The 12,540-nt window shown below is 38.3% G+C and overlaps 1 protein-coding gene across 1 annotated transcript in view; it reads left to right on the forward strand.

Annotated features, from left to right (window-relative positions):
* Window positions 1-12,540, forward strand: part of LOC150102764 (E3 ubiquitin-protein ligase Mdm2-like) — a 249,783-nt gene that overhangs the window by 30,748 nt on the left and 206,495 nt on the right. The gene's annotated exons all lie outside the window — the stretch shown is intronic.

Here is a 12,540-nt window from a genome sequence, read left to right on the forward strand (position 1 = left end):
TTGATCAAGAAACAAGTTAAAAGGAAAATGACGGCAGAAAACATAACACTATTAGTATATCAAGAAATTTAGCTGACATCGATGGCTTAAGTGACTGAAATGGCTGGAATTATGGCCGTGGTTAGTAGCTCTAACAGTAAATCAAAGGACACTGTCCTTAGATTTACTGTTGTCTATTTTTGAGGAAGGAAACCCGATTTTTAGCAAAGGGGAAACCCTACATCGCCATTTGAAATCGGCCGACTCATTTTCACTTAAAAGCCTGATTAGTGTATAGCGTCTGAAAGTAGTGAACAAAGACAAAAGAACAAAGAACAAATTCACTAAAGATCATTAAATATGTCTTACGTAGTAGGTTTGACAAAATGCCTGAACTCCTATTAGATTTTAGGTTTGTCCCCGGTCCATCAGCAAGTTAGGTGTCGAATGTATACATTGCAATGTCCACATTTTTTTTTGTCATTTTAGTGTTGATTTTCATACTAAATTCGTTATAGCACTTATTTATCTGGACACGTACTGGATTTATTTAAGAGTATGGTATCAATAGCATAAAAAAGCGGAGTTTAATGTCTCCGATTTTGGTCTTAGGCTTAATGTCACTTTTTTCATAATGTATTCCTTGTAGATAATGGTGACAGCAAAGATGCATACCCTTTATATATATATATATATATATTGCCGTTCTGTTAGTTTTTAGATATGTTCATATTATTTACTGACTGAAATCCGAGAATTAGAAAAACAAATGAATTTAATTTAACACACAACATATTTCGTCGAATGTCGACTTCTTCATGCGTTAAAACATTAAAAGAAAACATAAAAAAACACCGTAAAAAAACATCGTACCACTGCAATAACATACTATGAGCTGGAATTAGGTTTGAACTGAAGCTACAGGCCGGGCTAAAGTTCCCTTGTTAGGCATATGCGAAGGTGTAACTTCACGAGTGCGCCAATATCTGATAGCAGCGCTATGTGAGTCTGGTAGACTATAACTAAGGTTACTGTTTATGTGAGAAAAATCTAGGATAATTTCTTTGGATTCAACTATGCGGCGTTCTACTTCATCGTGGCATATATGAATGTTTGATGTTGTATTCCAGTCTATTTCGTGTTAGCAGCCTTCATTGTATTCACTGAGAACAGGACATGGCTTGAAAAGGCGCTTGCTCTGGTTCTACTATAAGCGAATGTCTCTCTGATGTTCTTCGAGACGCAGGAGGATGGACTTCTCAGTTTGGCCATAATATGGCTTCCACAGTCATATATGATTTTATATACACCTGGAAACTGAAGATGGTTGTGAGCATGTTTTGGTTGGCTTAGAATTGATCTGAGTTTAGGAAGAGTGGAAGAGCACGTTTTTATATTATATTTTTTCAAAATTCTTCTTAGTTTTCGGGAGATCGAGCTGATGTACGGTAAAGAGATATAACCCTTGGGATTGTCTTGTGTTTCTGAATTGTTTTGAGGACGGTGGTATGTTTATTGATAGTTTTCGAAGAGTAGCCATTATTTGTTAAGGTTCTTTTGAGATGTTGTACTTCATTTTTCAGCTCCACCTCATCTCACAATACAGGCCTGATACCATGAGCCAGAGTGGAGGTGATACCTAACTTCTGTACTGGATAGTGATGTGAAGACGCATGCAGGTATCTATCCGTGTGCGTTGATTTTCTGAAGATCGAGATTTTTAAGGAAACAGACATCTTAGTAAATTTGATGTCTAAAAATGCAGGGATCCATTGTCTTCAATTTCGATGGTAAACTTTATGTCTGGGTGAAAGTTGTTTAAGTGATTTTATAAAATGTGAATTGCCCATTGCTAATCCCTTATTTTGTTTATAAATTTTTTCTTCAAACTTAAAGTAGCCTGAATTAATACAATATGACAGCAGAGCAAACATCTTTTTTGAGATCTTGTTACTTAAAATTTTTGAGAACCTCTTGAGTTGGAACATTTGTGAAGAGTACCACTACATCAAAGCCCGCCATAACATCTGAATTCTTGAGCTTTATATGTTTAATTTTTTAGACGAAGTCCGTTGAATTTTTAATGTAAGAAGGAGAATTTCCTGCTAAATCTTTTAAGGAGGATGCTAGATATTTTGATAACTTATATGTAGGTGAGTCAATACTATCAGCAATTGGCCTTAGTGGACAATTTTCTTTGTGTACCGTTGGAAGGCCGTATAATCTGAGGATGAGTGGATGTAGAGAACGAAGAGAAAGGCATATATTTCTTAGAAGTTCCAAGGTCTTTTTTAGAAAGTTGTTGGTTCTATTATGTATCTCTCTCGTTGGGTCTCTCTCTCTCTAGCTCCGAGTATGTATCTGACTCTAATAACCCTAAGATTTTGTTAAGGTAATCTGTTTTATTTAGGACGACAGTTACATCACCCTTGTCTGCTTGGAGGATGATAACAACTTTGTTCTTCGTAAGTTTTTTAATGGTTAGTCTTTCACCAGCAAAAATGTTGTCATGGCTTCCATGCGAAGTAAATTCGCCTCTGCGGTAGGAAGTAGCGAAGTAGCTTTCTCTATCTTAGTGAGAAACAATTCTCTAGGGATTGTTTTAGGCGAAAATGACAATTTTTGATTATCATAGGTTCAAGGGAGCAATCTGGCTTTATTCTGCCTATCACTGATTTATTGGTTTGCTTTGCAGTCCATGGTATTCTTAGTAAGCGTCTCCAAACCCATAATTCAAATGCATCTATCTTCCATCTTTCACTCTTTCTCAGAGTCCAACTTTCACATCCATACAGCACCACAGGGAATACCATTGCTTTTACGATTCTGATTTTTGTTGTGAGGCTAATATCTTTATCTTTAAAGATCTTGCTTAAATTTGTCATTGCTTTTTTTCCGAGTAATAATCTTCTTCTAACTTCTTCGGTACAATAACCATCTTTATCAGTTATTGGGATCCTAGGAACACAAAATTGTTAACTGCTTCCATTTTCTCCCAATCTATTTCAAAATCATTAAGTTCACATTTTGGCATAACTTTTGTCTTTTTGAGGTTAAATTTAAGACCATATTTAACACTTTCTTCTTTAACTTTCATAATAAGTTCCTTCAAATCTTCTTTGCATTCTGCTAGCAAGGTGGTATCATCTACATACCTCAGATTATTAATATTTTTTCCATTAATTTTAATTCCAACTGGAGACTCCTCCAGCCCTGCCATTCTTAAAATGTATTCTCTGTTCAAGTTTAACAGGTACGGAGATAAAATACATCCTTGTCGCATTCCTTTATCTATTGTGAATTACTCAGTTTCTCCAAGATCTGTTCGGAGAGTAACTTCTTGTTCATAATAAAGATTCCTCAGAAGGATAATGAAATGCTCTGGGACTCCTATTGTTCTTAACACATTCCACAGTTTCACATGAAACTAGTAGCGAAACCTTATTAAATCTCTTGTATTCTATTCTATATTTATTTATTTATTTACTAACGTGATTTAGATTTTTAGCAACATGAGATCTACAGGAAGATAAGGTTCCCCCCCACCTCATTTATAAAAAGAAATCCGGTTGTATGTTTATTTGCACACTGTCCAAGGCTACAAAATGCTGTTAGCTTATAGTGCATTTGTAGTGGTACCGTTGGGTGGAATAGTGATATGATCAGGAGCTTTTTTAAATATACATATCTAATACATATATATTAAAGATACCAAGCAATTTTATAAGCTAGGTTTTAATCCTTTTTTCCCAAGTAAGCAAACAGACAAGGTAAGTGAAGTTGGTATCCGTAGAATTCATTGAAAAGGCAATTCATCGAAAGACAATTCATCGAAAAGGCAATTCATCGAATGAACAATTCATCGAACGACAGTTTGTCGCAAATGCAATTCATCGAAAAAGCAGTTCACCGAAAATTTAAAATTTTCGGAAATGTTATGAGAAAATTGAGCCATTTAGAATAAAACCTGAACCGGGAATAAGGAGATTACAATGCTACTTTCATAGGGAAAAATTATAGAATAATATGGTTCTTTCTTGTCCGATAACTGTTTCAAGTCTGTTCGTGGGACTGATTTGCCTGCTTCCGGAAGAAAAGCCCAGCCGTATCTATATTATGCCTGCTAACTTACCTTTAGCAGAACAGGACTGATAAAAATTATGCGTAAATTGGATCCAACTACCCAGGTCTTTCTAACTGAACGGCTTCGTTTTTCTGACTGAACTATGCGGGCTTCATTATTATTATTGTTGCTAGTAGTAATATGCGACTTCAATACAGCAATTATTATGGGATGAATTTTACTCAGATTCGCTATTTGAAACTTTTACAAGAAAATGTCGAACCGTTCCAGTTTTCAGTTCAGCTATATTCGGGGCGACAAAGAAATAATGTGTCCAAATTATGTACTGTATTACAAAAACTCTCTGACTTAAATGGCTTAGTAGAAGTTGTTGGTACAAGAAGCTGTCTGCATGGTTCAGTTTTTGTTCTAAATGGATTACTTTTACCATAACATTTTCGGTGAATTGTTTTTCGATGAATTGCATTTTCGTCGAATTGCCTTTCGATGAATTGTTCATTCGATGAATTGCCTTTTCGATAAATTGTCTTTCGATGAATTCGCTTTTCTATGAATTTTCCTGTAACCGTCAAGTTTGCGCCTGCACGTAGTGCAAGTCTGAGGCAACTCGTGGTAAAGGTGGAGTAAGATCCGATCACTTTCCTTATTATTTTCCCCTAATGCAAAGCACGTCCCTTGCGGAGATGTATGATGCTATGCATTAAAGGCAAGGCCCACTGGCCAGACCGGTTTCGACATTTATTGAGGTCTCATCAGTGGGAGCCAGACCTCTCTGCAAGGGGATGTGCTTTGCATAAGGGGAAAATACTAAGGAAAGTGATTGGATCTTACTCCACCTTTACCACGAGTTGCCTCAGACTTGCACTACGTGCAGGCACAAACTTGACTTACTTGTTTGTTTGCTTACTTGGGAAAAAAAAAGGATTAAAACCTAGCTTTTAAAATTGCTTGGTATCTTTAATATACTATATACCCAAGATAAAAAACTTTCTGCATCTTACTCTCATCTTGAGATTTTTATTTAATAAGGTCAAAGCTCCTTGTGGCAATTGTTTAGGTAATATTTGTAAGCTCTGCATTACTTCAACCTTGGCATTTTAGGTCTGGCTTCCACTGTCGAGACCTCAATAAAAGTCGAAACCGGTTCTGCATGGCCATGAGAGGATTTGCTTGTGGTTAGGTTTTTGCCTGTCTCTGAGTGGGCCACCGCTGAGATTATGGCTCTGCTTGGTGTTGGGGGTAAGGTTGCCACTGGGTAGAGCCAATGTTGAGAAGTTCTTCCCGATAATTGAGTCAGCCTGTCACTGAGTGGAACAATGCTGAGTTGGGCGATCTTTCGGGATCGTCTTATTTTTAGAGCCCGCTTCAGGTCGAAACCGATCTGGGTAGTGGCCCTTGCCTTTAATGCATAGCATCATACATCTCCGCAAGGGAAATGTGCTTTGCATTAGGGGAAAATACTAAGGAAAGTGATCGGATCTCACCTTTACCACGAGTTGCCTCAGACTTGCACTACGTGCAGGTGCAAACTTGACTTACTTGTCTGTTTGCTTACTTGGGAAAAAAGGATTAAAACTTAGCTTATAAAATTGCTTGGTATCTTTATTTAATATACTATATACCCAAGATAAAAAAAACTTTCTACACACACACACACACACACACACACACACACATATATATATATATATATATATATATATATATATATATATATATATATATATATATATATATATATATATATATATATATATATATATAGAGAGAGAGAGAGAGAGAGAGAGAGAGAGAGAGAGAGAGTTTTATCTTGGGTGTAAAATACGTTAAAGATACCAAGAAATTTTATACTTGGATTTAACCCTTTTCCCAAGTAAGCAAAACTAAGTATTGCGCGTGAAATATATTCACGTCTGAGCTACTTGTATATAGGGCTAATGAGTTATTATCACTTGCCTTAGTATTTATCCCATAATGCAAAACACTCCCCCTTTCAGGCATGTATAATGCAGTGCAAAATGGGAAGGGTCACTACCCATACTTGTTTCGACATTTATTAAAGTCTCTTCAGTGGGAGGCAGATCCGGGAAAGATACCAAGGTAGCAATGTAGAAGTAATATATCATATTGATTGATTGAGAGTATTTAATTTTTGAGACTTTAGATACTTAGGTTCAACAGTAGAAGAAGATGGAGGAGCTGAGAAGGAAGTGGGATGCAGGATACAAGCGGGTTGGAGGAACTGGAGGGAGATGGCTGGAGTGTTATGTGATAAGAGGGTTCCGATCAATCTGAAAGGCAAAATTTATAGGACAGTAATGAGGCCAGCTATGACATATGCTATAGAAACTGTAGCCCTGAGGAAAAATAACATCAGCAGGATGGAGGTAGCAGAGATGAGAATGCTTAGGTGGATGTGCAGTGTGTCCAGAAAGGATCGTCTGAGAAATGACTATGTCAGGGGAATAGTGAAAGTTACGAACTTAGGAGCAAAAATACAGGAGGCAAGGTTGAGATGGTTTGGTTATATGATGAGGAGGGAGGACGAATATGTGGGAAGAAGGGTCATGCAGATGGATGTGCAAGGAAGGCAGAAGCGTGGGCGGGCAAAGAAGAGATGGAGGAAGCTGGTAGAAGAGGACTTGAAGATGAAGAACTTGTGTGGTGACAGCCCAAGACAGGAAGGTGTGGAGGAGACTTATTACAAACAGTGACCCCACTTAAGTGGGAGAAGCTGCAGAAGAAGAAGATTGATTGAGAGTATTTAGCCCTACGGCTGTGTGGGAATAGCTATATATGCCGCCATCTAGGGAAATGATTATGAGCAAGGTGGTTTCCCGTTGCCTTCCTTGCTGTAATATATCATATGACTGTAGCTGGTGTGTTCACGGGACCAGTTTGCCTGCTTGCGGGATGAAAAACTCCAGATAAACTGGTGGAAAAAACCTGCTGTCAACGCCCAAGACCGGCTAACTTGGCTATGACTGATTAAGATCCGTAAGTTCCTCAAGTCGTCGACGGGAATCGAACCTAGGACATTCCTTCCCCAGGCATATGGTTGCGAAGCGCATAGCCACTAGGCTAACCGTGCGGACATGTCTCATATACAAGTAGGCAAAAGGTGCTTGACTCCCCGAGTAAGCAAAACTAAGTTTTGCACGTGAAATATATTCACGTCTGAGCAACTTGTATATAGTGACTAATGACTTCTTATTACTTGCCTTAGTATGTATCCCATAATGAAAAGCCCCCCCCCCCTTCAGGCATGTATAATGGGAAATGCTACTACCTAGACCGGTTTCGATCTTTATCGAGGTCTCTTCATTGGGAGCTAGACCCGCGAGAGATCCTTCCCACTATGCATTACATTATACACGCTTGAAAGGGGTTGTGCTTTGCATTATGGGATACATACGAAAGCAAGTGATATGAAGTCATTAGCCTTTATATACAAGTAGCTCAGACGTGAATATATTTCACGCGTAAAACTTAGTTATATATATATATATATACATAGATATATAGAATGAGTTCTCATTCTATATACAGGGTGTTCGGGATAAATTTGACATATTTATAATTAATTATATTTTTCCGTAAGTTACATGTATTAACACACACTTCTCTTCATTTAAAAGTTTGGACCCTTCTTCATTCACATACAAGATGTCAGAAAGGATGGATAGCTGGAACCCACCTGAATCATGGAAGAGAATAACTTGTATCATGATGATTCGTGCCCGCCATCAAAATAAGGATATTACGACTGCTGCCCAATGCTCCCTGAATACAGTAAAAACAATCAGGCATGAGCTAGAGACTTGCAATGGTGACTACGAGGATGTAGCAAGAAGAAAGATCCCTAGCAGACGATCTGATTGCGTTCGTACAGCAGAATTCCTCGCAAATCTGCAGGAACAGGTGTTGAAGAACCCTGGCATTGGAATTCGGGCTTTGTTCGTGGAGTTGCTAACTGTAGTCAAGCCCTGGATAACAAGGGTAGCCAATGGTAGGCCGTATGTATGGCAGCAGGATTCGGCCCCTTGCCACACCTCTGGGAAAAGTCAAAAATGGTTGTCTGAAAATTTCTACGACTTCACCAGTCCAAATGTTTGGCCTCCAAACTCCCCAGACCTTAACCCCATGGATTATTTTGTATGGGGCGCAGTTGAAAAAGACACCAATCGCACTTCCAGTAATACAAAAGCCCAGTTAATGGATAAAATTAAAACAGTTTTTGCGGCCCTTCCCAGGGAGACTGTAGCATCAGCTTGTTCGAGGTTCCGAAGCAGAATTGAAGCTGTGATCGATGCTAATGGTGGTTATTTTGAGTAAATCTTGTTGATAGTATTGTAATTAACTCTGCCTGTAATGTTTTTTTGTCAATTCATTAAATTTAATAGATACAAAGAAGATTTTCTTTTTCCTTACGAAACTGTCAAATTTATCCCGAACACCCTGTATATATATATATATATATATATAGAATGAGTCGTCGAACTCCATGGAGTTCGACGACTCATTCTGGTTGGTAGAGTGATTAGCGTATCCGCTTTCCAGCCAAAAGGCTGCGGGTTGGAATCCCACCATGGGCATTGATGTTTGTGATTGTCTATAAAAATACTAGTGGTAGTAGCCGACGGTAGATGGCGTTGGTGTAGATGATGAAAGTAGAGCGGTTCATTGTAGTTGGGTTGAGTGGTGGAGATGGAGAGTTCTGGAGTAGGTGCCCTCCCTCGATGAGTCTTTGGGCTTCCTGGAGGTGTCATGTAATAATAATATTCAAACAATCTATCATACCTCTCCTTCAACCCATTAACAGACAAAGCACTCTCACAACTGACTCTGGCAACCCATTCCACTCATTCAGAACCCTCCAAGCAAAAAATGTAGTTCTTTCACCTTTACAAACCACACTTTTATTCAACTTCCAGGGAAGATCCCTTGTTCTGTTCCTCTAGCCAGGTGCTGAAACAATTCCCTTTCATCTATCCTAAAAAACCCTTTAAGCAAGTTAAATGTTTCTATCATATTTCCTCTTTTTCTCCTATCAACTACCTTCTACAATCCACACACCCTCAATCTATCCTCATAGGGAACATTCCGCAGGCCACTCACAATCTTGGTTACTCGCCTCTGAATCTTGTCCACCACTTCCACATCCCCAAGAATCAATGGGAACCTTACTTGTGCGCAGTAATCTAGGTGTGTGGTGGCCGTATCAAGGCCTTATAAGGAGGAATAACAACTTCCTTATTTCTACATGTTAATGTGTTCTTCAACAGCCAAGTAATCTTATGGACAACCTTAGCAATATGTCCTCTGAACTATACCTCTCCGTCTACCACCACCACCTCTATATCTCTAACTGCATCTATTTCTTGGAGTACAGTGCCATTAATGTGATTAGTCGGCTTGAAATCTATTTATCCCAAAATTTCATAACTTTATATTTCTCGACATTAAACTGAGACCCTTTATTTTTTTCCCGCACTGACAGTATGTTTAAATTGTCTTGCAAGCTCTCCACAACGCCTTAATTAACTGTTACTCTACCTGATTTCGCATCATCAGCAAACAACTGGACATTTCCTTTCAGGTTATTTCTTATATCATTTATGTACAAATTACGCACCAATGGTCCCATCACTGAACCTTGTTGCACACCAGTAGTCACCTGTTTTTGCTTCGATTCCCCCCCCCATATACCACTTTTTGATATCTGTCCAACAGCCACCCTTATATCCACTTAACGAGTGTCATGTACATTCCCATTTTTTCTAATTTGCGTAACTGAGTTCCACGTGGTATTCTGTCAAGTGCCTTTGCAAAATCATCGTGTAGCCATTTCCTCGATTCAACACATTCTAATCCTGAATTACTAAGGCATGACCGATCCTTCACAAAGTCATGTCGACCCTCATACGGTATCATATTTTTATTTATCCATTCGTGGTGACTTCTCTTTTTGACAAATTTTTTAGTACTTTTACTACCACACCTGACATACTGATTGGTCTATATTTCTCTACTGCAGTCGTAGAATCTTCCTTATGCATGGGAATTATTTCGTTCTCTTTCCATTCCCTTGAAACTATACCAGATCTTAGCGTTAAATAATAAAAAAAGCCTAGGAAAACGCATTGTTAGTTCCTTTGCACGTTCTCACAAATTCCAAGCTGATATCTTATCTAATCCCACAGCTGTATTTACATTGAGATTCTGCAAATAACCTAAGAACTTCCAATTCATCTTCCCTCTGTTCCCACATTAGTGTCTGTCACGTAGGTTGAAACAAGACCTCACTAGGATGATATACTCTTGCAAAGTGGATAAAAAATATTTTATCCAGTTTGTCTCCTCGTGACCATCATCACTCATTAAGGTTAATCTTCCATAGTCATCGTTCCACTTACTTGCCTCATAACGAAAGAACTCTTTGCGATTTTCTTTGGCCTGCTCGACTAAATTCTTCTCATATTCTGATTTTGCCTTCATTTTCACAGCATTTTCTTCTGCATCTCGTGCTTAATGATATTCCTCATCCATCTGATGCTAGGTACACAATTTAATACTGCTTCCTCTAGTCTAGATGATCCTTAATTGTATCCCATGGACTACTAACATCCTTACTCTGCAGTGTTATATGTCATGGCACAGATTTAAGATTCTTCCTAAGCTTGTCATAATCACCTGCCCTGTTCTTGACAGAATATTCCTCATATTTTACAATCTCCCAAGTCATTACCACATGGTCACTTTCACCAATTGGAAACAATGTGGTCACCTTGGTTATGGATAGCTCTTCTAATCCTGTGACCTGGTCCAATACCCTCCCATCCCTAATACCGTCCTTCACATGCCGCCTTAAGTAATTATCTTTTAGTAGATGTATAAATTCTATTTCCTTCCTACCAAGTGATCTTTCTTTCTTCCAGTCTATATCTCCATAGTTGAAGTGCATGTATTTCAGGTTATTATCTGTGGAACTCCCTGGCCTATAGCAACAGCCAACTGTATATTTTGTCTTACTGGTCTTAATCTCACACTAGATTGTTTCAAACGAACAACCACCCTCCGCCTGCCTCCTGTTTGTTTTGGTTGCAATTCATCTGCTATTATCAGTACTCTTCCCCCCATCCTATCTTCCCTGAAAATACTATGCCCTTCACATTCAGTCCCTTGGCTAACAGCTGATAACTACATTATCTGCTGTTAGCCAAGTCTTACTAATGCCCATAACCTTTTGCGAGGTTGCTCTAACCATTGCCAAAAACTCCTCCCTTTTCTTCCTTGATACTTTTGGCATTAGGATATAGAAACTGCAGCACCTTTAATCACCCACCCACCTTTACTTCCTGAATCGACTACCCTATTCAATATTTTTGCTTGAGAGACTAGATTCCACACGTGGTCATTCTCACACTGATGTTTTAATATAATCTTATACAGTATATATATATATATATATATATATATATACTGTATAAGAAAATGTTAAAAAAAAATCAGCTAACGCCTTTTTATTCCCGTATATACAGTGTGTAGGCAAGGCCGTTTTTAGCACTATCTAACTTTTTTGGAGACTGAGTGGGAAGTTCAATCTCCCCTGGTACCCAATCAGAGATAGCTTGCCCAAGGCTATCACTAATTAAGCGGCACAGTGAAGAGCCGCCATCTCGTGGTCCCTAACGCTTACACTCGTATTTAATGTCTGAAATAATGTGGGTTCTATGGTCGATTTTCTTGAGTTTATGGGACGAAAAACCCGAGTTTCCAGGAGAAGAAACCCATTTGCCCGTACCAGAGATCGACTAACTCGAGAACCGGTCGAAAAAAGCTTAGAAAAATTTCCTCTAGTCGCCGACTAGACTCGAAACCAAGTCTTCCTTCGTGCAGCTAGCGCTGGGGTGCAAACACCACATCCACTGAGCTACACAGGCTACAAGACAAACGGTTAGATGTAATTTTTGTTAGTAAACCAAATGTTCACAATATTATTTTTTTCCTCCGATTTAATAAAAGAGTAGAGATTCCTTTCCTATAGGATCCACCAGGTTTTCAACGTTATGTAATATGAGACTGCATTGAAGATGTTATTTAGGCTCTGGGAATACAGACAAATCAGCGTATAACATACACTCAATTTACATACAAAAAAATACTAGTGGTAGTGGGCAGTAGATTGTGTTGGTGTAGGTGGTGATGGTAGTGGCAGTTTTGCAGTAGTAGATGGATTAATTGGTGGAGACGGAGAGTTGTAGAGCAGGTGCCCTCCCTTGATGAGTCTTTGAACACCTTGGAAGTGTCACATAATAATAATAATACTTTTTTTTTTTAAACATTTTATTATGTCTCAGTATAAATTACATACAATAATAATATTTACAATATTTACAATAAGGTTTATGCAGAATTTTTGAATTTAGAATATAATAATAATAATAATAATAATAATAATAATAATAATAATAATA

This window comes from Typopeltis vanoorti, chromosome 10 (assembly GCF_054136105.1).
Source record: "Typopeltis vanoorti isolate ZY-2024b chromosome 10, IOZ_Tvanoo_1.0, whole genome shotgun sequence".
Lineage (NCBI taxonomy): Eukaryota > Metazoa > Arthropoda > Arachnida > Uropygi > Thelyphonidae > Typopeltis > Typopeltis vanoorti.